The sequence below is a fragment of the Heliconius melpomene genome, chromosome 12 (assembly GCF_056956725.1).
Source record: "Heliconius melpomene rosina isolate 202511_hmr_F chromosome 12, ASM5695672v1, whole genome shotgun sequence".
NCBI classification, from domain to species: Eukaryota; Metazoa; Arthropoda; class Insecta; order Lepidoptera; family Nymphalidae; genus Heliconius; species Heliconius melpomene.
In genome coordinates this window covers 6809347-6837221 of record NC_140400.1, presented here as the reverse complement: position 1 = coordinate 6837221, position 27875 = coordinate 6809347, and the positions used below count along the sequence as shown (strand labels likewise).

General features: G+C 32.5%; 1 protein-coding gene across 2 annotated transcripts in view; it reads left to right on the top strand.

Moving 5' to 3' along the window:
* The window catches only part of LOC146533662 (uncharacterized), a 125248-nt gene that overhangs the window by 35251 nt on the left and 62122 nt on the right, over nt 1-27875 (top strand). For both annotated transcript variants that reach the window (XM_085194744.1, XM_085194745.1), the window contains exon 2: nt 748-851. The gene's annotated coding sequence lies outside the window, so the exon portion shown is untranslated. The remainder of the gene's footprint in view (nt 1-747; nt 852-27875) is intronic.

Genomic DNA, 27875 nt, shown 5'->3' with positions numbered 1-27875 from the left:
AAGTTAAGCGGGCGAAGCTGTGTTTGAGTTGTTAGTTGTATATACTATATATAACTTAGAACTTCGCAACGATTGAAGCGTTATAAATGTCCCGCATTTAGTACCTATACTATACATAAAGGAAGCCAATCTAACTTTAAGTTTCTACCTTAATAGTTAGAAATTCAACTTTAATTACAAACGTGAAATGGTGTTGATGGTCTGAATATAATTTGTAAAATATATTGGCCAAAACTGTTAAGAGTTATTTTTTTGATAAACTAGCGGCCCGCCCGCGACTTCGCCTGCGTGAACTACGTAATTATTAATTTCTGTCTCCATGAGTACCTACGTCCTATAAGTGACGTCCATGCAAAATTTGACACTCCTAGCATTTGTAGTAACTTAAAAATGGTCAAGTGCGAGTGAGACTCGCCCACCAATTTCCAGATTTTAGGTCAAGATGAAGTATAACTTTAAAAAGTTGACAAACTTTAGTTTAAGGTTAACTTTGATGCACTTCATAATTCTAGGTCATCGAGAAGTACTATATAGGTTTCGATTAAGCGGTGGTTTTCATACAAAATGCGCGCTTTGCCTCAACACCAGAGCGAAGAAATGAAAATATAAAATTAATTAAAGATTTCACTTCCCCAAGTGAGGAAGATCGAACCCACACGTTGATGTTTACAGTCACACACTGGTGCCCCTGCGCCACGACTGGTCTGCTCCTCCTCTACTATATATCAGAAAATATTTTCTTTCCAGATGCGGGCCGCGGGCGCGTGACCACGGACGGTCTGCTGAGCGCCCTGGCCCGCCTGCGCCGCCCGCCGCCCCCCCTCCCACACCCCGCGATACCCTCACGACACGTGAGTACATCTATACTAACGCTTTTAGGAAATCTATCTATTGTATTAATACGTGAAGTAGAAAAATTGTACCCCTTTTTTATCCGACTGCGCGATGCAAAGGAGGCTATTATAATGTGTTTATCAGTCTGTGTGAGAAAAAAATAAAATGGTCAAACTTCCGGTCATGATTTAAAATTTTAAGTAACATTTTAGGACATGTAAATGTTAAAAATTGTTCTTACAACAAACGGGAAACGGAGCCCTCTAGCTATTCCGCTATGTGGGAAAAAACTTGAAGCTGCTCAATAGTTCTTTTAATTGGATTCGAACCCGCCTCGATCGCATCCATCAACTCAAACAATCATTTTGTGTGTCTTTTGGTTAGTTCGTTACAAAGTAATATAACTTTAAGTTAAATGTTGAAATAAGTTGAGAGGTAGAGAGGAGAGCTCGTAAATTACTCGCTCTGCAAAAAACTTTGATATTGAATAGTTCAGATCAATTTTCATGCACTTATTTAGTGTAATTTTTTTAGATTAATTTTTTTCAATTTTTAATGCGTTTTTTTTTAAATTTAAGATCATTTAGGGTACAGTAGCTAGTATTTTTAGTTTTACTCTGTATCTGAATTTTGCCTTATCATAGGGCGGAATTTAACTGTTTTTTTATGTAATCAAAATTGGCAACGTAATTGGTACCTAAGATGGAATGCATTAATTTAGCACAGGTAAAGCAACCGAAACGTTAACTTTGCCTTCACCAAATGAAAATAATTCACCCCCCCGAGTGGAGATTGAACCCACAAACGTCGCGTATACAGTCGTGCGTGATGGCAATTAAAATTCAAATATTTTTGAACATGAATACAAGGAACGAGATAAAGTTCTTGCTTGGCAATGAGCCTAACCGTCGTGCCAAGTGGCTGGTCGATATGTGCACCAGGATCTAAATGTTTGGCATGCTTACTTAATACTGTTTATTATCTTTAGACATTTGAAATTTATAAAAAAAGAGCCTTACGCTTTTTTCGGCAAAGTAAAGTAGGCAAAGGTAGATAGAGTGGATCTTAAGAGCTATCTTGAGATGCCGTTTTCATTCATAGTTTATTTTGTATGAATGAAAATAGCATCTGAAGATCTCTCTCAAGTTCAATCTCAAAGTTAGGAGCGGCTTATAAATGCGGGCCACAGCTCCCCGCCTTTTCTTCGTTCGATTTTAGAGATATAACCAACTTCAGTTAGAGCCGAGAAATAATAATTATGTGAATATAAACATTACCCAGAAGGGAAGTCGAACCCAAAACCATCGTGTTTACAGCCAGGCGACCTATTGAGACTGTTTAGAAAAAGAACAGAAAATTATTAATTATGCATTGAATTCTAGCTCAAAACATGGGCAAAAGTAGATTAATTTAAAATAATTATACTTATAATAGGGAATTTAGATCTCTTAGAACATTTTAAATAGACGATAAAATCTAGATGAAAATTTTAAAGACTAACTTAATAGAATGTTGATTTTCTAAGCATCTTGCTTGTTACGTTTTATGCTCCAAAAACTTTTTAAGTTCCATGCGAGGTGTCGCTTTAATGAAATACGATTTAAATGGAAAGTACTTGTAAAAAGGCATATTAAAATAGAGTGTAATATGAATAAAATATTTTCTTTTTCAATTATTAGCATTAAGTAAGGCACAAGGTGACCTAACGCGACTTTTGTGGGTTCGATCTCCGAGAGAAAGATTTTCATTTCTTTGCTTTCGCAACAAGACAAAAGCCCGGCGTTAAGTTCCGCCGCTCAACACGCAATGCCTAGAAAAATTCGTCAGCGATTAGGGGTATCTTAACACTAGGTTCTGCCTACGCTGCTATATGCAGAATATAGCGAGAAGCTATAAAAACGTAGGAAAATTTGTCTTGACCTATTGGACCTACCCCTTACAAAGGATAGTCCATTCAGTAATGTCTATATTTACAATACAACCCAGCAATCAATATACACAAGTATAGTGGTAGTAAACAAGGGCGGGTCGTCTCTGATTGACTGTTTGTTCGTAGTGCTTTGACGTGTTATATGTAACATGCCTTTGACGTTTACGTTATTTATGGTTTTGCGAGACATCCCTATTTATGTATATAATGTAATTTTTAGTCGTTTTTTTATTTTATTTTTATATTTCTTAACCGGTTTCCGTGGCGCAGCGGCACAAGGGTGTGACTGTAACGGAACGGTTGTGGGTTCGATCCCCACTCGAAGAAGTGAAATATTTATTTACGTTTATATTTCCATTTTTGATGATTTTTTTTTTGATGTCAGATTTATTGGTTCGCCTTATTATATCTTTTATGCATAAAACTACAAGTAACATTTCATATTGCTATGCTCAAAACTTGCATCACTATTTACCTGAAACTTAGACAAAAGGGAACTTTGCAGTACGTTCCCCAATGTTATCGCAATTTTGACAGGGTTTCAAATGAATTTGCAATTATAGTAAGCAGGGACTTTGTCTAATTGCGTTTGTTACTTTAAGCGGCAATATTATAGAAATAAATATATTTTGGATATTATAAAGGTATTATTGATTGGGGCCAGTCGTGGTGCAGGGGCACGGTGGTGTGATAGGTGGTGTGACTATAAACGTAACAGGTTGTGTGTTCGGTCCCAACTCGATTAAAATGAAATATTTCATATTTTCATATATGCGGGATACAGCGTGAAGCTAAAAAACCGTAATATGTAAAAAAATCTATTCTTCATACAAAAAAACTCAGTAACCGACAAATATTTAATATAGAAACGCCTTGAAGATTTACTTTAGTTAACTACGAGTATCGTGTTCAGTCAATCTGAATCTGTCTCAAAAATTGGGTGCCAATTAGGGAACGCAATGTCTCAACACTAGATCCCCTTTCCCTACTGCTATATGCGGGATATAGCGTAAAAATAAAAAAAAGAAAACCTCACTTTGACAACCTTTACCACCTATCTATATATAATAAACGTAATATAAAATATAAATAAATTATAATATCCTTTAAGGTTTTTTATAATATAAAATAAGCAATATCATCACTATTCACTTTTATTATAACTATAGTTATATCATAAGTAAAAAAAACCGTTCCTCCTAGCTGTGACCAGCAACGCGTTACTAAATGGATCTTCCACCTGACCGCGTGTATTGAATTCGATGCTCAAACGCTACCTACCTGCATCGATGCTTCGTATATTTAAACTGCTTATATAAGGTTTTATATCCATATCAACTAATATTATAAAAGTGTTGGTTCGGTTGGACGCACTAATCTCAGGAACTGCTATGGAATTTTAACTATTTTTCATTTTCCTGTCTTAAACTCCATCCCAATTTCGGATTTATCATTTTGGATCTAGTCTCGGGTGTGATGAGCAACGCCAGCATGGTCAAAAGGCTAAATAGTGCCACCACGTGCTCTGAACGGTGCCTGAGGCGCAAGAAATCCCTGTTCTGGTATAATACAAGTCGACGTTGGATTCCATTAATTATTAAGGTATTTAAAACTGGCCGGAGAACGTAGTGTCTTGACATTAGATTCTTTCTGCCTGCAGGATACACGTGATTATGTATGTTTTATGTAAGTAATGTTCTCGTTGATTCTCTTATCGAATACAATGTTACATTTACCAAATTTACTAAAAGCTGCTATATTATGATAACAATAGCAATTCTGTTGAATTTCATTCGGGAGTGCCTTTACATTTTAATATTTATGCGTCAGCAGGACGGCTTTTGTATTACTAGGCGTTTGGTAATGCGGACTTATTGATTTCAGCTTTTTTTATTTTTTTGTCATATTTTTATATTTTTTTGTTGAAGGGGTGGAAGAAGTAGGAACCTAGTGTTAAAAGACTTCGTTTTGTTAAGAATTTCGCAATGAAAAAAATATATATATTTCCCCAGAATGGGGATTTGCTTACCGCCAGACACTAAACCAGTGTGCGTTGATAAACTTGCTATCTCTACTTTAAATTCTCCTTTCTACGTTTTTAGAAAAAAAAAAAAAGAATGAATCAGCATTTAAACATGTATGTCATAGACGATATCTAGAAGCTGCTATGGTTATCATTATTTAGAGTTAGTCATAGCTTAGAGTAGTTGGGATTCGTTGGTTCTGGCGCACGCGCCAGAACCAACGAATGCGCTAGAACCACAGGAGTGTGCCAGACCCCGCGCGTCGACTTGGCGATGCGTCGAAACTAAAAAAAAAAAAAAAAAAAAAAAAAAAAAAAAAAAAAAAAAAAAAAAAAAAGGTTTAGCCCCCCATTTGAATCGATTGCGCCGGGTCCCAGAGCCGTAGCTCTAACCGTTCCAAAGATAGCTTTTCGATTAATTAAATGCCACTAGACGCGTCTCTTATCACTCACCCTCATTAAGCTCGGGTCCGGCCTTATCGCTCGCTTCCCCGAATTGCTAACAACGAATCTACGTCACAGTGCAGTGTTGCTGTCTCTTTCTTGCATTACTTATCACCTAGCGACACCACAGTGCCCATCTCTTTGTCGCTATGTTGCCTAACAATTTGTTTATTAAAAACTTCTCATTTAATATGCAATTTCTATCATTTTAATCTAATAAAAATGTCTAACCTAACCTAACCTACCGAAATCCTGCAATTTCTCTCATTTTAATCAAAGCGCCAGAAACCACGATACAGGACTGTGTGCTAGAACCCGCGATATTAAATCGCTTTCTACAAATGATTTTCTTATTACAATCTTTGTGAATTTATTTAGTCTAAATACTTCCATTGTATTTTTTACTATATAATGTTTCAAATAATGGTGCGCCGATGTAGCAATCTTTTGTTTATTAAAAACTTCTCATTTAATATATATATTTTTATGAAATGTAGCAAAAAGAAATCGAAATGAGAGAATAACAATGTTAAAAAATGTTCAACCTAACCTAACCTAAGAATAAAACTCTTGATTTACTAAAATTTTACTTTGTTTTATTTTCATTTGAAACGCATTTTAATAAAACCAAATAATATTTTTTATCACTTTAAACAAAAAGACTAAATAAATTAATTTACTAAAATTTTACTTTGTTTTATTTTCATTTGAAACGCATTTTAATAAAACCAAATAATATTTTTTATCACTTTAAACAAAAAGACTAAATAAATTAATTTACTAAAATTTTACTTTGTTTTATTTTCATTTGAAACGTATTTTAATAAAACCAAATAATATTTTTTACATTAGCATTTATTACATAATAAATAATGTTTCATACATATTTTTTTAAGGTAAAACTAAATATGTACATATTTTAATAAAACCAAATAATATTTTTTATCACTTTAAACAAAAAGACTAAATAAATTAATTTACTAAAATTTTACTTTGTTTTATTTTCATTTGAAACGCATTTTAATAAAACCAAATAATATTTTTTATCACTTTAAACAAAAAGACTAAATAAATTAATTTACTAAAATTTTACTTTGTTTTATTTTCATTTGAAACGCATTTTAATAAAACCAAATAATATTTTTTATCACTTTAAACAAAAAGACTAAATAAATTAATTTACTAAAATTTTACTTTGTTTTATTTTCATTTGAAACGTATTTTAATAAAACCAAATAATATTTTTTACATTAGCATTTATTACATAATAAATAATGTTTCATACATATTTTTTTAAGGTAAAACTAAATATGTACATATTTTAATAAAACCAAATAATATTTTTTATCACTTTAAACAAAAAGACTAAATAAATTAATTTACTAAAATTTTACTTTGTTTTATTTTCATTTGAAACGCATTTTAATAAAACCAAATAATATTTTTTATCACTTTAAACAAAAAGACTAAATAAATTAATTTACTAAAATTTTACTTTGTTTTATTTTCATTTGAAACGTATTTTAATAAAACCAAATAATATTTTTTACATTAGCATTTATTACATAATAAATAATGTTTCATACATATTTTTTTAAGGTAAAACTAAATATGTACATATAAAAAATACATAACATTTTATAATATATTTTCTTAACTAATACAATAAAAATGACATCTTAATACTATCTTAACTTATAATGACCCCAAGCTAATGTATCTATTGAGTTATGCAAAATATGTCGCTTGGTGTCGTTGTATGACAAACAAATTTTATTATTTTTTTGTGTAAATATAACATGTTTGATGCTTCTAAATCTATACATTTCAGCAAGTTGTATTTTTTTATTAAATAAACATGATTTATAGTCACTAACATTTAATTTCTTAGTTACACTTTTATTAACCCCTTTAGCTTTGGTGATAGTACGATCTTCAACACTCATTGCATACATTTTTGATCGCAATCCAACAAATTCAGTAAGAATTTTTCCGTTGTTCTCGTCTTTAAAAAATCCTAATTTCTTTTTATTTACTTGAGGAAAGTGAAATTGATTATTTGAAGGATAATCAGAAGTATCGAAATATGAATTTAAATCTTCCTTAATTTCTTTGTAAAAATCACCGCAAAATATTTGGTATATCAGACTATCAGTATCAGTATATAACGATTTTATGTTGGTAAATTTATTTTTCATGTACTGATAGTGAAAGTCATACATTAAAGTCTTGGATATCTCTAATATGCTAAAACCTAAATATATGGGCTTATTATAAAACAATTTAGTTTTGCGAAGTTGGACTGCGACCAAATTTTCAGAAAAAATGGAAAGACTGTGGAATTCGGGGCGAGCAATGAGACTCTCAACATCTTTGATTTTTCCATGATTTTCCCAATGTGTTAATAATTTCACGTTTACTCTTTTTTCGATATTTTCCATTGTCTTTCCAAATACAGAATTATTCATCAGCTTATAAAAATCTTTTTCAAAGTCGGATGTTGCTAAAGTTCGTAATTGAGTGTTTAATTCAATATATTTTTTTAACCAAGGTTTTTGCTTGAATTTTAATACTCTATGAACTTTTTGTACTCGCAAACCATATTTCTCACATTGTAAAAGGTTTCTATAATGTATAACATATTTTTTTTTGTTATATAAATTAGTAACTAATTTAGATTCTTTCGAATTACCCACACAAATATTTTCTGGACACAATGGAAAGTCGGAATGAGCATCATGTAAGCTATCGGGGTATTCTAGATCTACTTCTAAAATATATCCAATATCAGAGGTGATTGGTACATTATAATTTACATAAGGATCTTCCCATTCAAAATTAGACAAAGGCAAGTATTGAGACATAGCCCACCCATATAAATTGTTGTTCTAAAATTTTCATTTCAATTTCATAAGTGATAAGCATACAGTTTGAATATTATAAAAACTAAATTAGACGACAGAGAGAAATGGTCACTTTATCAACAAACTCTTATTTGTATTTTATTGCTAAAGATCGAAAACCAATAGAAATACCCTTAGTAAATTTTGGTGAGTCGGAAAATTATTATACTAACTTGCACAATGTAGCGGAACAAACCTATTAAAATACCGGATAACGATAATATTCAAACTGTATGCTTATCACTTATGACTAATAAAGAAACAATGGCGTTAGTAATAGCAAATCTGTTACAAGTTTGAGCATGTCTAAAATTCCACAATAACAACTAAAAAATAAATCAAAAATATATATATTTCCACTGTCAGAGTATGGCTGACTATTCTAATCTTTACTTAAAAACTGATGTAATACTTTTATGTGATATTTTCGAAAATTTTAGAAATGTTTGCATGAAGACTTACGATTTAGATCCTGCTCATTACTGTACCGCTCCAGGGTTAAGTTGGGATGCTATGTTAAAATATACCAAAGTTGAACTAGAATTATTGACAGATTTTGACAAAATTGCTTTTGTCAAATCCAGTATTAGAGGAGGCATATCGCAATGCAGTAATCGCTATGCAAAAGCAAATAATCCACACATGAAAACTTTTGATAGTAATGATCTTATTTCATATTTAATTTATCTTGATGCAAACAATTTATATGGGTGGGCTATGTCTCAATACTTGCCTTTGTCTAATTTTGAATGGGAAGATCCTTATGTAAATTATAATGTACCAATCACCTCTGATATTGGATATATTTTAGAAGTAGATCTAGAATACCCCGATAGCTTACATGATGCTCATTCCGACTTTCCATTGTGTCCAGAAAATATTTGTGTGGGTAATTCGAAAGAATCTAAATTAGTTACTAATTTATATAACAAAAAAAAATATGTTATACATTATAGAAACCTTTTGCAATGTGAGAAATATGGTTTGCGAGTACAAAAAGTTCATAGAGTATTAAAATTCAAGCAAAAACCTTGGTTAAAAAAATATATTGAATTAAACACTCAATTACGAACTTTAGCAACATCCGACTTTGAAAAAGATTTTTATAAGCTGATGAATAATTCTGTATTTGGAAAGACAATGGAAAATATCGAAAAAAGAGTAAACGTGAAATTATTAACACATTGGGAAAATCATGGAAAAATCAAAGATGTTGAGAGTCTCATTGCTCGCCCCGAATTCCACAGTCTTTCCATTTTTTCTGAAAATTTGGTCGCAGTCCAACTTCGCAAAACTAAATTGTTTTATAATAAGCCCATATATTTAGGTTTTAGCATATTAGAGATATCCAAGACTTTAATGTATGACTTTCACTATCAGTACATGAAAAATAAATTTACCAACATAAAATCGTTATATACTGATACTGATAGTCTGATATACCAAATATTTTGCGGTGATTTTTACAAAGAAATTAAGGAAGATTTAAATTCATATTTCGATACTTCTGATTATCCTTCAAATAATCAATTTCACTTTCCTCAAGTAAATAAAAAGAAATTAGGATTTTTTAAAGACGAGAACAACGGAAAAATTCTTACTGAATTTGTTGGATTGCGATCAAAAATGTATGCAATGAGTGTTGAAGATCGTACTATCACCAAAGCTAAAGGGGTTAATAAAAGTGTAACTAAGAAATTAAATGTTAGTGACTATAAATCATGTTTATTTAATAAAAAAATACAACTTGCTGAAATGTATAGATTTAGAAGCATCAAACATGTTATATTTACACAAAAAAATAATAAAATTTGTTTGTCATACAACGACACCAAGCGACATATTTTGCATAACTCAATAGATACATTAGCTTGGGGTCATTATAAGTTAAGATAGTATTAAGATGTCATTTTTATTGTATTAGTTAAGAAAATATATTATAAAATGTTATGTATTTTTTATATGTACATATTTAGTTTTACCTTAAAAAAATATGTATGAAACATTATTTATTATGTAATAAATGCTAATGTAAAAAATATTATTTGGTTTTATTAAAATACGTTTCAAATGAAAATAAAACAAAGTAAAATTTTAGTAAATTAATTTATTTAGTCTTTTTGTTTAAAGTGATAAAAAATATTATTTGGTTTTATTAAAATGCGTTTCAAATGAAAATAAAACAAAGTAAAATTTTAGTAAATTAATTTATTTAGTCTTTTTGTTTAAAGTGATAAAAAATATTATTTGGTTTTATTAAAATATGTACATATTTAGTTTTACCTTAAAAAAATATGTATGAAACATTATTTATTATGTAATAAATGCTAATGTAAAAAATATTATTTGGTTTTATTAAAATACGTTTCAAATGAAAATAAAACAAAGTAAAATTTTAGTAAATTAATTTATTTAGTCTTTTTGTTTAAAGTGATAAAAAATATTATTTGGTTTTATTAAAATGCGTTTCAAATGAAAATAAAACAAAGTAAAATTTTAGTAAATTAATTTATTTAGTCTTTTTGTTTAAAGTGATAAAAAATATTATTTGGTTTTATTAAAATGCGTTTCAAATGAAAATAAAACAAAGTAAAATTTTAGTAAATCAAGAGTTTTATTCTTAGGTTAGGTTAGGTTGAACATTTTTTAACATTGTTATTCTCTCATTTCGATTTCTTTTTGCTACATTTCATAAAAATATATATATTAAATGAGAAGTTTTTAATAAACAAAAGATTTTTATTCTTAGGTTAGGTTAGGTTGAACATTTTTTGACATTTTTATTCTCTCATTTCGATTTCTTTTTGCTACATTTCATAAAAATATATATATTAAATGAGAAGTTTTTAATAAACAAAAGATTGCTACATCGGCGCACCATTATTTGAAACATTATATAGTAAAAAATACAATGGAAGTATTTAGACTAAATAAATTCACAAAGATTGTAATAAGAAAATCATTTGTAGAAAGCGATTTAATATCGCGGGTTCTAGCACACAGTCCTGTATCGTGGTTTCTGGCGCTTTGATTAAAATGAGAGAAATTGCAGGATTTCGGTAGGTTAGGTTAGGTTAGACATTTTTATTAGATTAAAATGATAGAAATTGCATATTAAATGAGAAGTTTTTAATAAACAAATTGTTAGGCAACATAGCGACAAAGAGATGGGCACTGTGGTGTCGCTAGGTGATAAGTAATGCAAGAAAGAGACAGCAACACTGCACTGTGACGTAGATTCGTTGTTAGCAATTCGGGGAAGCGAGCGATAAGGCCGGACCCGAGCTTAATGAGGGTGAGTGATAAGAGACGCGTCTAGTGGCATTTAATTAATCGAAAAGCTATCTTTGGAACGGTTAGAGCTACGGCTCTGGGACCCGGCGCAATCGATTCAAATGGGGGGCTAAACCTTTTTTTTTTTTTTTTTTTTTTTTTTTTTTTTTTTTTTAGTTTCGACGCATCGCCAAGTCGACGCGCGGGGTCTGGCACACTCCTGTGGTTCTAGCGCATTCGTTGGTTCTGGCGCGTGCGCCAGAACCAACGAATCCCAACTACTGCTTAGTGTACGTGTACTGCCAATCTAAATAATAACAATATAAAACTGCAGAACTAATTTCTAAAACTACTTTTCTAATAATTAAAAAAAAATAATGAACTTGTTATCTCTTTAGGTACTGTAAGTAAGAAGCATTGTGAGTATCTCAGTACTGAATCACAATGGGTTCTCTAAATAAATAATATTGTCTTAAACTTTAACCATTAGTTAAGCCGCAATACGATAAAACTTTAACAATTTCTCGTTTCTGCTTTTCCCTTGAGATGTATAAACGTTCGGTATATCATTTGGTTTTAGACAAGCGTATGTCTTAATATTGACTTACTCTTGTTTCTTTTAGAAATATATTCTGTTTTTCGGCTTTCTTTATCCCGCATAGTGTTACTTCGTTCTCCGTTTCTTGTCCGAATTCGATATATTGTGCTCTGAGCGGCGGATCTCACCGTCGCGGTTCGTCTTAACAGTGCAGGAAAATGGAAATTAAAGACTTTGAAGTAGCCCGTGGTCACGTATAGACGGAAAATACTTTATTTCCCTGATGGTGATTGAACAAAAAATTCGGCGAAAAATTCGGCGGAAAGTGGGGAACGGAGTATCCTAACACTAGGTTCTCTCTGCCTATATTCTGAATGCGGGATATAGAGTGAAGCTGATTTGATTTTTTTAATTATAAATAAATATTTTAAAAAAAATACATCAATTTATAATTTAAATTCTATACATTTAAAAAAATGCTAAAATATACAAATAACACTTATTCCTTGTCAAAAAGATATTTTTTTAGTCAAAATATAAATCTTGTATCTACATACCTCTTTTATACATCAGCCGCAGGGATCGCGTCCCTGAGCATTATGGGCCGTTTAACCGATAATTTGCTCCACACAGGATCCATTGGGCCAACTTTTGCTGAGTAAACGGTCTTGTGTTTTTGTTAGTCCCACATCCTTACGATCTTGGAAATAATTTTCTTGAAAGTAACAATTGTTGTCTAAAAAAACTGAAAAGACTTTAAAAACTGGAGTAAAAATCATGTCGAGATAATCTATATATATAAAAGGACTTGTCCTCACTGACTTAGGTAAGACGCACGCACAGCCGTAACCGCTGTGCGTAGAAACGGGAAATTTGGACAAAAGATTACTTTCGTAATCTGGACATCCACTAAGAAGGGATTTTGAAAAATTTTATCCCTAAAGGGGCGAAATAGGGGTTGAAAGTTTGTATGGAAAAAGTTTTAAATCGCCACCGATTTTTTATAAAATTTGAAATTTAAACTCTTAAAAATATTTCATTGAACACATGTTTCGTGGTTTATTAGAATTGACCCCTAAGTACGCAAGCGAAGCTGCGCGCGTCCGCTAGTCTATATATATAAAAGGACTTGTCCTCACTGACTGAGGTAAGACGCACGCACAGCCGTAACCGATGATGGTAGAAACGTGATATCTGGACAGATGTTTAGTTTCGCAATCTGGACGTCCACTAAGGGATTTTGAAAAATTTTAACCCTAAAGGGGTGAAATAGGGGTTCAAAGTTTGTATGGAAAAAAATTTAAATCGGCACCGATTTTTATAAAATTTGAAATTTAGACTTAAAAATATTTCATTGAACACATGTTTCATGGGTTATTAGAATTTACCCTTAAATAGGCAAGCGAAGCTGCGCGCGTCCGCTAGTTTTTATATATATAATACAAGTAGCTGGGGGATTAAAGATATGACTTTTTAGAGATATTTTAGATTATTATTTCAAAATACTTGATTTACATTATTCTAATTGAAACCAGTAGTTCTTGAGATTAGCTCGTGAAAACAAACAAACTTTCAGCTTTACAATATTAGTATGTAAGTAAATTAGGTAAAGTGGTTTGTGTTAAACAAACAAAAGAAACAATGTAATTTAAAACAATGTTGCTTATCGATCGAGCCGCGGCGACACTATCAATTAAGATAATCACATCCTCTGGAGATAACGTAGTTAAGCAGACTAACGCTAATAATTGTGTATGTAGAGGTCTTAGAGGTCATCTTAGAGGTCTTAGAGGTAAGTGCAATGGTAAGTTCTGTAACTCAACACTATATGTCACGAAAATTCAGTGGTAAGTGGGGAACGGATTGTAATATTATGGTCCCGCTGGTAAGATCCCGGAACATAGTAGGACAGGCAGAATAAACCTTGTGTTCAATGCTTTAATAAGAGACATTGCGTCTTAAGTGGTGGAACTCAACGCCGCAATTAACCTTACCAGGAGATGAAAATGAACATGAAAATAAAAGTGTTATTGGAAGCCCAATATTTTATATCAGTAAAAAATAATATTTTATTTCTAAAAGTTGATTGAACCTGCAACCAATAAAATACAACCATAGGCGCTATAACTGCTTTAACAATAAATTATAATCAATATCCACCATAGACAGCTTTTCATTTCCTTTTATTTACATGAATCTTTTTATTTACAGAAAATAAGTGTATCCAATCCTTTCAACTTATTGAAACGTGATCGCGCGTTAATGTCAAAAATTATGTTTTTTTTATTTACATATAAAAATATAGAACTTTTACTGTATTTGAACTAAATTACATTAAAATAAGGTTTCTGGTTAGGTGCTAGCTTCTGTTTTTACGCGGGGAATTATTAATTTTCATTTCTTCGTCTTGAAAATGGGCAGTGCGTATAGAACGGAGTGTGTTGATACTAGGTTTTCTCTGTCTTCTTTGCTATATGTGTGAGAAAGAATAGGGCGTGAAGCTATAATTACATGAATCATTATAGTTTACATTTTTTATATTTTCAATATTTTCTGAAAATTCTCCGGAATCCATCGCGTAGTATTTGACTGTAAGCGCAATACCCTGATGTGCGAGAAACTGCGTGAAGCTCTTAAATACCATTAAAAATTACAGTACGATATGTAGCTGAATAAATCGTAACTTAACTCCGAATGCGTATTCGCCGTAACTTAGTTAGGAAAGATTTACTTAAGCCTAATCCATTTAACGAGAGAAGCTTTGGTCTGGTAAATACGAGTACTTGGGGCACGAGACGCATTTTGCTTGAACAGTTCATTACTGTCTTATACAGTTTGAATTTATTACTTCTTTACTTGTGTACGTTGTATGCGACATATACATACATATTATATACTAGCGGACGCGCGCAGCTTCGCTTATTAGGGCTTATTCGCTTATTTAGGGATGAATTTTAAAAAACCACGAAACATGTGTTCAATGAAATATTTTTAAGAGTCTAAATTTCCAATTTTATAAAAATCGGTGGCGATTTAAAGATTTTTCCATACAACCCCTTATTTGCACCCTTAGGGGGTGAATTCTAGAAAACGATGAAACACGTGTTCAATTAAATACTTTTAAAAACATAAATTTCAAATTTTATAAAAATCGGTGCCGATTTATTTTTTTTTCCATACAAACTTTCAACCCCTATCTCACCCCTTTAGGGTTAAAATTTTTCAAAATCCCTTCTTAGTGGATGTCCAGATTACAAAAGTAAACATCTGTCCAAATTTCACGTTTCTACGCACAGCGGTTACGGCTGTGCGTGGGTCTTACCTCAGTCAGTGAGGACAAGTCCTTTTATATATATAGATTTTATTTATTGGTGATACATTTTAGGCCATTGAGGCGGAAGGTAGAGTGGAGTGTCTTGACTCTAGGACTCTCTGCTTACCCAGCTAAGGGAATGAAACGAAAATGCGTCGAGCTACAATGATTATCAAACGTATCCGCTATTAGAAATTCAACGTAAATTATTATGGAAATCCATCTAGAGTCAGCAGAGGAGCTTCCACAAATCATAAGGACCATCGATTTGTACTTACGGCTTCCTCAACAACTGCAGAGAGCGATCACAGTCAAGTGGCGTAGGTACTGTCTGTTCAAATACTTTACCTGCTATACAAGTATTAGTATCTATTGAGTGAATATAAAATTACAAACAGCTTCACGCATTTTCCCGATTTTCAGAGTAGACAAAGAACACTCGAACTCTTCGAACACTTTGCAGCAGTCCGTGTCTTGTTCCTAGAGCGAGGAAATGAAAATAATTCTCTTCCTGGCGTGGAAAATGAACTCTACTCGTAAACTTATGTAAGTGTGGCCCAAGTCGTTAAATTATAAAGAGAATACGAACCATCCGAAGCTTAGTTTTTCCCGTTCACGCAGAAAATCAGGAAATTCTAAGTTAGTGCACCTTTTTCCTTAATTTCAGCGTTCTACTCTGCTTAGTTTTAGTTGTAGTTCTTCTTCAACTACATAAACCTAATATTTTATAGAAATCCAAGATAAACTTGTCTTTACAACTTATGCAAAGTTTCATAGTTTTAAAGTCCGATTACAAGCCAGTTTCCTGTGTAAGAACTTTTGAAAGTTAAATTATTTTTGATAATAAGACTTCTAAGAAATATAGTGGTTCTTGAGTTATAATTCTCTAAGTTTCACCATTCTCCTGTTTGACTTTTATGTTGGCAATTATTATATATACCTTACAGGTTAGCGTCTGACTGTAATGGGTTCAATTTCTTCTCGAGGGAATGAATTATTTTAATTTTCCTGCTCAGGTAACGAAACAAAACGCAGAGTTAAGTTTCGCCCCTCAACACAGAATATCTCGATAATTATTCTAAAAGGGGAGTACAAAATAACGTTAAAAAACCGTTCCCTCTGTGTACACATAAGCGGGCAAAGCAAAGAGCGGGTCGCTAGCTTAAAATTAAAAAAAACAGACACGAGTACAGCTCTAGTATTATACTAATATATTAAACATAATCAACTTGTTTCAAAGTAAATATTTCATACGCCAACACAAACAATAATATATCGCTGTTTGTTTTGTTAAGCCACTAAATAATATGAGTTATTAACATATACTAGTTTATTTAGTGGATACTAGCAAATAGAATATATATATATATATATATTATAATATAAATAATTATATTAATATAAAACGTTAGAGTGGTGTAGGTGTTAAACGCCGCGATTTTTTTTCTTGTTTGACAGAGAATCGAATCCACAATTATCGTGTTTATGGTCAGACGCTACTCTCCGTCGTTGTACGGTTTCCAAGAGGTGCCGGTTTGAGCCCCGTTTCTTTGAAATTTTTATACGACTCTATCTCTCTCTATCTCTATTTTTCTATTATGATAGTGTAAGCGATATTTATTTTACATTGGAGAACGGAATAACTTTACACTAATTTTTCTGGGCTTTAAAAAAGTAAACCCACGCGGCTTCGCCTGCTTGATCTACATATATAATTATTTATTTCATATTAATTAAGTGTATTTAGAGAAAGTCCATCAAAGTCCATCCAAAAATTAATTCATCTGTTTCGGAAATTAGCTCGGACAAAGAGAAAGACTGACAAATAGACTTTATTTAAATTGTTTGTATTTTAATATCTCATAAAAAATACAGACAGACACTTAAATTTTATTTATATGTATAGACTAGTGGGCGCGCGCAGTTTCGCGTGCGTACCCTTAGGGGTGAATTCTAATACCATGATGAGTCTCAATTTCAAATTTTATAAAAATCGGTGGCGATTTAAAGATTTTTCTATACAAACTTTCAACCCCTTATTTGCACCCTTAGGGGGATAATTCTAGAAAACCATGAAACATGTATTTAATTAAATACTTTTAAGAGTCTATGTTTCAAATTTTATAAAAATCGGTTGACATTTAAAGATTTTTCCATACAAACTTTCAACCCCTTATTTGCACCCTTCGGGGGAGAATTCTAGAAAACGATGAAACACGTGTTCAATTAAATATTATTAAAAATATAAATTTCAAATTTTATAAAAATCGGTGCCGATTTAAATGTTGTTCCATACAAACTTTCAACCCCTATTTCACTCCTTTAGGGTTAAAATTTTTCAAAATCCCTTCTTAGTGGATGTCCAGATTACAAAAGTAAACATCTGTCCAAATTTAACGTTTCTAAGTACAGCGGTTACGTCTGTGCGTGCGTCTTACCTCAGTCAGTGAGGACAAGTCCTTTTATATATATAGATATAGATAATTAGATTCAAGCTAGTGAAAAAGGTTAAATTTTACCCTCTTACGCCCTTTATCCTTTCTTCTAACCGATTGAAGTTAATTTAACATTCGAAAATTTAGTTAGTCCCTTACAAATTATATGTACGTGCACAGAATAAATAATATTACCGTGACTATTATATTAATATAAGTATTTTTCCTGTAGAGGAAGCGTAGTGTTAAGTTACTCCGCTAAACACTTACGGCCAAATCCGGGATTTTTTGCTTCGACATAAGAGCGAATAAATGAAAATATTTAATATTTCATTTTATCGAGTGGGAATCGAATTCACAACCAGTCGCGTACAGTTTGGTGAAGGCCATCATAAGTACCTACAGGAAAAATCGGGGTTTGCTATGTTAGCTTGGCTAATAGAAATCCCACTACACCACTGCGACTTCAAATATTATAAATAAAATATAGTAGCGGAACTTAAAGCTGCATTTTGTCTTAACCCACAAGGAAAACGTAAAAATTAACTCATATGTACTAATTTAAAATCATATTTATTCTATATAAAAAAGGGAATAGAGAAAAGAACTCGTATACTCCCCATCATGCAATCAGCCTACTAGAACGAGGTCAATGGGCACAAAAGATTCATTAGATGCTTAACTTCCTGCTATCTTCCCCTAATCGCCCTTCACCCATAAAGGGTTACATTTAAACGCGGCTAGTGTCGTACTTACGAGCTATTTATGTTTATGGGTGTTTTAATGGTTTGCACTTTTATTTAGGCCTTCGATAATTTACGAAAAAAAACCAATACAAAGTAAAAAATCTCATACATAGGTGTAAATGACATACATATGTGCCTTGCTTTGGTTTCCACCACTCAAATGCCTCTAGAATTCGGTGAAAAGTGGAAAACGGAAGTGTCTTAACACTAGCTGTCTTAAACGTTTCTGTTCACGATAACTCCTAGTTTATGAACTTAGTTGTATTTTACTTGTTATCGTGTTTTATTTTATTTATTTAATTTTTTTTTCTCTTTGTATGTAGATGCTATTTATTGTTTTTTGTTTTTTTTTCTGTAAAAGTGAATGCTGGCAGGCGTGTGTTGCAAGCTTATTATTTTATTGTTATTTTGGTAAATTTATAATAATATATTTATATTATATAACTACTCTTATCTATTTATTTAGTTTATCTTTTTATTTTATTCTTACTTACATATATTATACACATTATATAGCTCTCATTATTGCTATCATTATTATTTTGCATATATATACACATATTTTATTTTATTTTTTAAATATTTCTACATTTTTACTATCTCTTTTACTTAAACATAGTACTATTATATTATATTTACTACACAATGTTTAACAACAATAATTCCAACAGTGACACCTCGGATAATGATATATTTTGCCAAAGTACATCTTTGTCATCTGATGACAGTTTTCACAACACTTCCCCTCCACTGAATACTATATTGGGCACGACATTTCTTAACGAACGAACGTTAAGAACGTTCATGCTGTCTTAGTCTCGGAAACTTTCCTTAAACCATGTTTACCATCTACATCCTATGCACTACCTGGTTTCCATTTAATCCGAAATGATCGTACAGGAAAAGGCGGTGGTGGAGTAGCAATCTATCTACGTAGCCACATACCTTTTTCTATTCTTGATAAATCTCCTACACTCTACTCAAATACTTCTGAACATATTTTTATTGAACTTATTTTCGGTACTTTAAAGCTTTTACTAGGAGTGTTTTACTGTCCATCTCTCCACATTAATTACTTTGATACCTTCGAAAATTTGATAGACAAGTTTGTCCTGAATGTAGATCATACAATTATTATGGGTGATTTTAATACGTGTATTATTAAAAATGACTCGCGAGCTAAAAGACTTACAAATATCATTAATAGTGCAAACCTTAACCTCCTACCCACAAATGCTACCCATTTTTTCCCAAATACCAATCCCTCACAACTGGATTTAATGATTGTCTCCTCTCATGAACGTGTCGCCACTTTTGGTCCACTGTGTGCAGAAGCGTTTTCCTACCATGACCTCATATATTTAACATATAAAATTCGCACGCCAAAAATTAAACCTACGGTTATTATGCGTAGAAGCTTTAAAAATTTTAATAATGAAGGTTTTATGAAAAGCTTGGACCAGATACATTGGGATAGTGTGTATAATGCTCCAAGTACCAATGACAAGGTTAATATATTTAACTCTCTTTTAATTGAACTGTTTGATGAATTTGCTCCACTTAGACCTGTTAAACTTAAACATCTTCCCGCTCCATGGCTCACAGACGATATTAAGAAGCTCATGGCTAAGAGAAACTCTGCTAAGTCTAAATACAAAAGAAATCCAACTGAAGAAAACCTAATTAAGTTCAAAACACTACGGAACCGATGCAGTAAGACTTGCAGAGATGCTCAACGTAAATTCATTTATTCTAATGTAGTAAATACCAGCCCTGCTAAAGTCTGGAAGTTTTTAGATGCAATGGGCATTGGACGTTCACGGAAAGCTGTTAAGATAAGTGAAAAAATAAATCTGGACGAAATGAACAAACACTTTACAAATGTTAATATATTGAAGCAGAATGTTAAAACTGACACTATCAATTCTCTTTCCGCTATCTCTTGTCCATCATCCTTTTATTTCTCTAATGTTTCCACTGAGGACGTGAAGAAGCATGTGCTGGCCATTAAATCCGATGCTACTGGTAGTGATCAAATTGGTCGAAAAATGATCCTCTTATCTCTTATTCCTATACTTCCAGTCCTATGCCATATTTTTAACCATTCCCTTTCCACTAATACTTTTCCCAATGCCTGGCGTCAGGCAATAGTGATTCCCATTCCCAAAGTATCAAATCCTTTATCCTTTACTGACTATCGCCCTATCTCAATTCTACCGTTTCTATCTAAAGTGTTGGAGCGTATAGTCCATAATCAACTCTCATCTTTTTTATCTTTAAACAAAATCCTGTCCCCCTTCCAGTCCGGATTCCGTCCTGGACACAGCACTGTAACTGCTCTGAATAAAGTTAATGATGATATTAGGCTGGGTATTGATAATCGACAAGTTACTATTCTTGCTCTTCTGGATTTTTCTAATGCTTTTAACACCGTTGATTTTGATATCCTCTTATCAATTCTTCAATCTATTAATGTATTCTCTGAGACTACTGAATGGTTTTACTCCTACTTACATGAACGCGTACAGAGTATCTATATTAACGACAAACGTTCATCTGTATGTCGTCTCAGTGCTGGTGTTCCCCAGGGTGGAGTGCTCTCTCCTCTCCTTTTTTCCATATTTATCAACTCCGTTACTAAGCTTCTATCCCTTTCCTTTCACTTATATGCTGATGACCTACAGATTTACATGACTACGGACGTTAATGACATTGTTAAGGCGATCGATGCAATTAATTTTAATCTGCGTACTATCAGTACCTGGAGCAAGTCATTTGGTCTGTCTGTAAACCCCAAAAAGTCACAAGTATGTATCCTCGGTAATCCTAAACAATTATCTAAATTACATTTTCCTTCTCTTCCTCCCATTATCTTTGACAATTGCAAGTTGGAATATAGAAGTACTGTCAAGAATCTAGGTATCAAAGTGGACAGCTCTCTCTCCTGGGCTCCTCATATCTCTGACCTAAGCCGTAAAGTATACTACACCATTGGTAGGCTCAAGAGATGGAAATATCTTTTACCAACTCAAACTAAAATATCACTGGCACATTCACTCTTATTGCCTATATTAGATTATGCTGACACTTGTTACCTAGATTTATCACAGCAGTTGCTCAATACGCTTGAACGCCTGCAAAACCTAGTTATTAAGTTCATTTTTGGACTAAAGAAGTTTGATCACATCAGTCAGCATCGCGTTAGGCTTCAGTGGCTTTCTGTAAAAGACCGACGGAATCTTCACACTGTCACGCTCCTCTACTCTATCCTTTTCCATCCTGATACTCCTATTTACCTTAAGGAGCGCTTTTCCTTCCTAGGCTCCAATTCCCGCCTTCCGCCCACCCTCCGCTCGAAAAGTGACAATGTTTTAGAAACACCATTGTGCCGTACCCACTGTTACAGTAAATCGTTTACTGTTGAAGCAGTAAAATTGTGGAACGCGTTACCACGAAATATTAGGCAATCTACCTCTATAAACATTTTTAAAAAAAGAGTCAAAAATTATTATCTTGGCATGGAGAGTAGTAATTAATGTGTGCTAATTTATTTTCCCTTTATTTATTTATTTGCTATATATCTTACGTATATAATCAGTGTATGTATAAGAATTTGTGTATGTTTGTGTGTATATGTATGTATGTATATATACGTGTATGTATGAGTGTATATATATATGTGTATGTGTGTATGTATATATTATATAATTTAATTATTTATTTTATTTCTTTGTTTTCTTATTTATTTATTTAGTTATTTTTCGCGTCACTTTGCACCGCATTATGCCCGCACTTTTAATTATATCCTTCCGTAAATCGGTTGCCTGGAAGAGATCACTTGTAGTGATAAGGCCGCCTTTGTGCATTTTGTTTTAAGAAGTTATTGTATTGTATCTTTTTAAGTGTGCAATAAAGATTTTTATCTATCTATCTATCTATCTAGGTGTGTTAAATTCCAGTTTCTCTCCGCCTGAAAACAATGTATATATTACATATGTATATAAGTATATTACAAATGTATGGCATATGTCGTTCTGTTACGTCATTAAGTAAATTCCAGGGAACACTTCAATTTGGGTGTAAAACGGGAAACAGAGTGACTTAACACAAAGTTATTTTTGTCTATCCTACTTTACGGGATAAAGCGTGAAGCTAACAGAATATAATATATATTTATTGTGTATTATTGTCTTTAAAATGTTTCATACATCACTTTTAATTGTTTTCATTTAACCACACGGACGAAGTCGGAGGCAAAAGTTAGAAATATGAAACAAAATTAAAATTCTTTAAATAAAAAAAAAACAAAATTTAACGTACTGTTCCGAGGAAATGTCCAAAGATAAAAAAAAACAATAAAAGAAGTATACATAATTCTAAAACAGTATATTTCTAACAATTCTGCTAAAACGTTAAAAGTCTTTATTGTCTCTAAATGCAATGAAAGCATTTAGCGACGAGTGAAAAGCTCAGAATATAGCGGACGGATAAATTGAATTTAGTCTTTTCCTCCACTAAAAGCTATTAGTGACTTCAAGATCTATAATATAATTTATTTTATATTTTAGTTTTGTTAGCCAAGGTTATGCCTGAAAAGCTGTTAACTTATAATACCAAAACCAATAAGTATCAAACATATTAGAAATTTTAAAGTGTTATTCTCATACTAGAATCGCAGGTCAAAGTTCTCATACGGTTGTTATAACTTTTGTTCTTAACATCTCTTGTCTGAGATTATTATATGGGGTAAAATAATAAAATATTACGACGTCTCGTGTGTGTGGTTTGTTCAATAATTTCAACGTGATATGATATATGATAGTTTAAATCAATATTAATATATTTAACAAAATTAGGCGTTGGCCTCTACAAATAATGTGGAAAGCGGAGACACTAGATTCCCTCTGCCTATCCTGATATGTGGGAAACTGTGAAGTTGAGAAGATACCATTAGGCATCACGTGCGATACAAAGCTATACAACGCTATGTTTTGGTAAAACCGACTTAAGTGAATTACGAGCACGTAGAAAGAACAAATATTGCTGTACGGAAAAGAACAAAGGAATTGAATTAACTGTTCACAAGAATTTTTGAGCTTTGCTCTCGTTTCAAATGAGTTTTGAAAAATACAACTTCCGAAGCTTTATCTACTTACTTTAGTGAATAGTACTTGTAGAGTGTGTGTCAAGACATTCCTTTCGTTTCGACACTTCAGTCCGTTTCCGTTGAGTGACGGAACCCAGCATCGCGCTTTGCAAAATATTAATTATTTAATTCCCCCGAGTGGGAATCGAACTTACAGCCTTGCGGCCCTTTATACTGTACACGTTACTTATCTTGACGTTATTTATGTAGCTTCTGTGTAGCTTTCAAATCTTCTACATATGTAAATAGCTCTGATTTCCATTTTTAACTCGTTTTTGATATACGAGTATAATACGCGTTGAACGGGAATCAATTTTGTATTTTTTCGACTCAAAGAAAAAATAAAATATATCTTTAATAAATAATCAGAAGATATTGCGAATATTTAAAAAAAATATTTGCAAATGACATCTTCTTAGTTATAATAACTTTGCGCTATCAAACTACGTAAAATTATTAAAATAAAGGACCACGTGAAAAACGGAGTGTTTTATCACTTATCTTTATTTTTATCTATTTTAGGAGGTAAACAAATTCAAATCTTCCATTTGGAAATTTTAAGTCATTAAATTGAATTATTATGTTGTGAAGTTCGCTGATTAAGTACGTAATGCGAGAAAACTTTTATGGCGAAAGATTCCATTGTTTAAAATTCTATAGATGAATGGCTATTTTATTTAAATATATGTCCATAGCTACTTATAGCTACTTTTACTTGTACCATTAATAATTAATCTATACTAATATAATAAGGCATAATGAGGCTGTTGCAATACCTCGACAAAATCAGTGAAGAGTGGAGAATGGAATGTCGTAGCACTAGGTTCTGCTGTTACTGCTGTGTGCAGGATAGAGCGTGAAGCTGATAAGAATAAGATAGTCCATTTATCAAAGGTATGAACGATTAACGTGATCAAATATTGGTCACGCTTAACGTTTCGATGTAAGCCAACACCTGCGTTCAGAGCCACGGGGCCGCGGGGGCAAAAGTTAGTTATTGACATACAATAGAAAAGTAATTATAACTTGAACGGCACCCTAAATATAATAAAATTATAATCAGTCTTTATATTTGTTTTTAATTGCAAGAATGAACTAAATATTTTCATTTTCTTGCTCTGGTAACAATACAAAGTGCGGGGTTGAATATTGCCATTAGTTTCCATCTGCCTATTCTGGGAGATATAGCGTGAATCAAAAAAAAATATACCCAAGCTAAATCCTAAAACTTCAATTAGTAAATGCTTATAATTTATACGTAGGTTATTACATATATTTGATAAGTAATTTCACCAAACGTTGTAAATTTAACGGGCCCCATTGTGACCGTCCCACGGTACCTGTCACGAAAACTAACACTAGAAACAGTAATGATACGGTTTAATATGCTAGTTTAAATTTAACTATCACTTCAGAAATTAAAATGAGTATTCTTACACCCATTTTAGTTATATATTTGTGTAATATTAGATTTAAAATAATTTGTTATATTATAATTGCATGTAATTCGCAAAGAAATCGAAATAATTTAGAGTTACACCACACCACCTGGATACGTGGCACTCCACGGTTTCGTAGAAATTTCCTTCCACGCGCCACCGAACTGTGGAATGGCCTACCCGCGGCAGTGTTTCCAGGTCGGTACGATATGGGTACCTTCAAAAAGTGCGTCTATCTTCACCTCACCTGCACGGGGCGTGGGCGGCAGTGATCACAATCAGGTGACCCGAACGCTCGTTTGCCTTGTCCTTTTTCCATAAAAAAAAAAGTTTGATTTTGTTGGTAAAAGTGTCTGATAGTTTCACTATTGCAGATCCTGGCTCCATCATCAGGCCAAATCGAAGAAACCATATCATTATAATGTCACCTAAGCTACGTATAACTGCTAAGTTTCATGATGATGCTATTATAACAAATCCATTTCATGATGAATACCATTCGGGAAAATGATTTGTTTTCATTTCGCTCTCGTACCATGAAAAAGCTCGGCGTTAACTGCCACTATTAAACTCGCAATGTGAAAATTGGTGTAGTCGGAGTGTCTACAATTCCTCTGCTTTCACAGGTATTTGCGGGATAACCTCCTTCTTCTACAGAAATCGGTTAAAAATGAGTTTCCCTAGTCGACCTAATAGAAGCGAGCTAAATATAGCATGACGTATATACTACCTACTACTGAATAAAACATGATAATATTAACGCTAGCAAATTGATCTGTCGTTCAACGGTTCAGGTGACAAATCTGATGTTGTACGGAGTTATTGCTTTTGTTTCAACCTTTTATGTTTCATATATAAAATTTTCTACTTTTTTCCAATTTTTTTTATTTCTATAGCTTACTAAATAGAGGTCGTTTGGCGCAGTGGAATAGCGCCGTAAACGTAATGGTTGTAGGTTCGATCTCAGTTGGGGTAATGTTTATTTTTAAATTATTTTAATGTCTCCACTGCGCGGCGTTAAATTCCACTCCACAATACGCGGTCTCGAAAATTATACTGAAAATGACTTGGCCCGCGATTTGCAGCTGCTTTTAGGTAAATTGATAATCATTTACATTGTGATTTGGTTTAATATAATTATAGGGGAGACTATTTGAGCCCGTTATGCATATAGCAGAGAAAGTAATGTTAAGACCTTCTCTTCTCTCTGTAGGCTTTGAAGGCGTAAGTTGGGAATCGAACCCAATACACTACAATACTACGCAATAATGAAAATTGAACCTTTTATAGTACAAGCGTTAATAAATTCAATATATTAAACAAGTTGTCGGGACATCTATATATCCGAAGTTCAATCAGGCTCCATTCAACGTTTATGGCAGATTTAATTTGTGACAACTAATGAGAAAATCAAATGTATTGACGTAGTATCGGCATTTACATAACGTTGTTATTTGTTTATTCCTTATAGCTCAATCTTCATGTAGCTTTTGCTTGTAAGAAAATAGGGAACGTAAGTGTCTTAATGGGAACAGAGTTACTTAACACTTCCTCTATGTACCTCGAGGAACTAAAAAAAGAAAAAAGTGTTTACTTAAGTAGATCAAAGTTTCAACGCTTTAACTTCAAATTCAAATTTTTAACTTCAAATGTCTCCCTATCATATTTTACGCAGAAAGAATGCAGTATTAAGCACTATACCCATTTTTAAAGATACTGCACGCTGAGTGGAAGAACTTTTTCTTAACCAGAATCAAGAATTAAAAATAAATTAAATATAATTCCCACGAGTGATAATCGAACCCACAAACATCGCATGTACTTACCACTCGCCATTTCTATAGCAATTATGAGATTATAATGTATGACCCAATTCTATCCTACCCTTTGTTTAACGCGTTTAAAGGACAGGTCATTTGGCCTCTATTGTCGATGACTACGTTACGTTAAATATGCATTGAGCTTGTCAAATTAACGTGGCAAAGTGTCATGACATAGTAAATTGAATATTCTATGTATATACTATAATATTATGAAGTTAAATAGGTTGTTTGTTTGCATGCGCTTATCTCAAGAACTACTGGTTTCAATTGAAAGAAAGATTTTGGATTCGATGATCCATTTACCAAGGCTAGCTATATTATAGGCTAAAAGTCTATTTTTTTTTCACGTTATTTATTTCGATGTAACCCATTGTACTTATAGAATTTATTTCAGGTACTTAGAACGTGTCATATGTCCATCACAGCTTTTAATTATTTCCATCTGACCCCATGGTCAACCCCCATGGGCAAGGGGGTAATGGTGGAAGTAATTCTTTCATATACTGTGAGAACAGAATAGACGCATGTAACTGGTATTAACCTCATGTCCAAAAAAAATATTATATTTATCCGGATTGTCGACATGATAAAATCGAATCTTATTTATTTTAAATCATTTATACAATAATAATTTCCATTCCACTCTTCGTGTGGAATTTTATACTTTTTTACATTTTAATTAAAACGTAAAAAATATAACATTCCCCATTTTTTTTCATTACTTATATTGTTTTTCATTCTAAAATGATTTTAAAATATTTTTAGTGCGCTGTCATGTGCAACGCAAGCTCACTCCATTTACCGCCGCAGGCAATCGGTAATGTCAGCACGCGTTGACTGCACTCTGAAAGAGTCAGCTTTTACTAGAATTATTAAAAAAAACTATTTATTTTCACACGAATATACAATTTGACACGATTTTCTGTATACTACGATAGTAGTTGCGGATTCGATTCCGTTCCCCACTTTCCTCTCAACTTTCGAACTATTGCTAGTTGAGTGAAGGAACATGGGTGAAAATCGAAGCC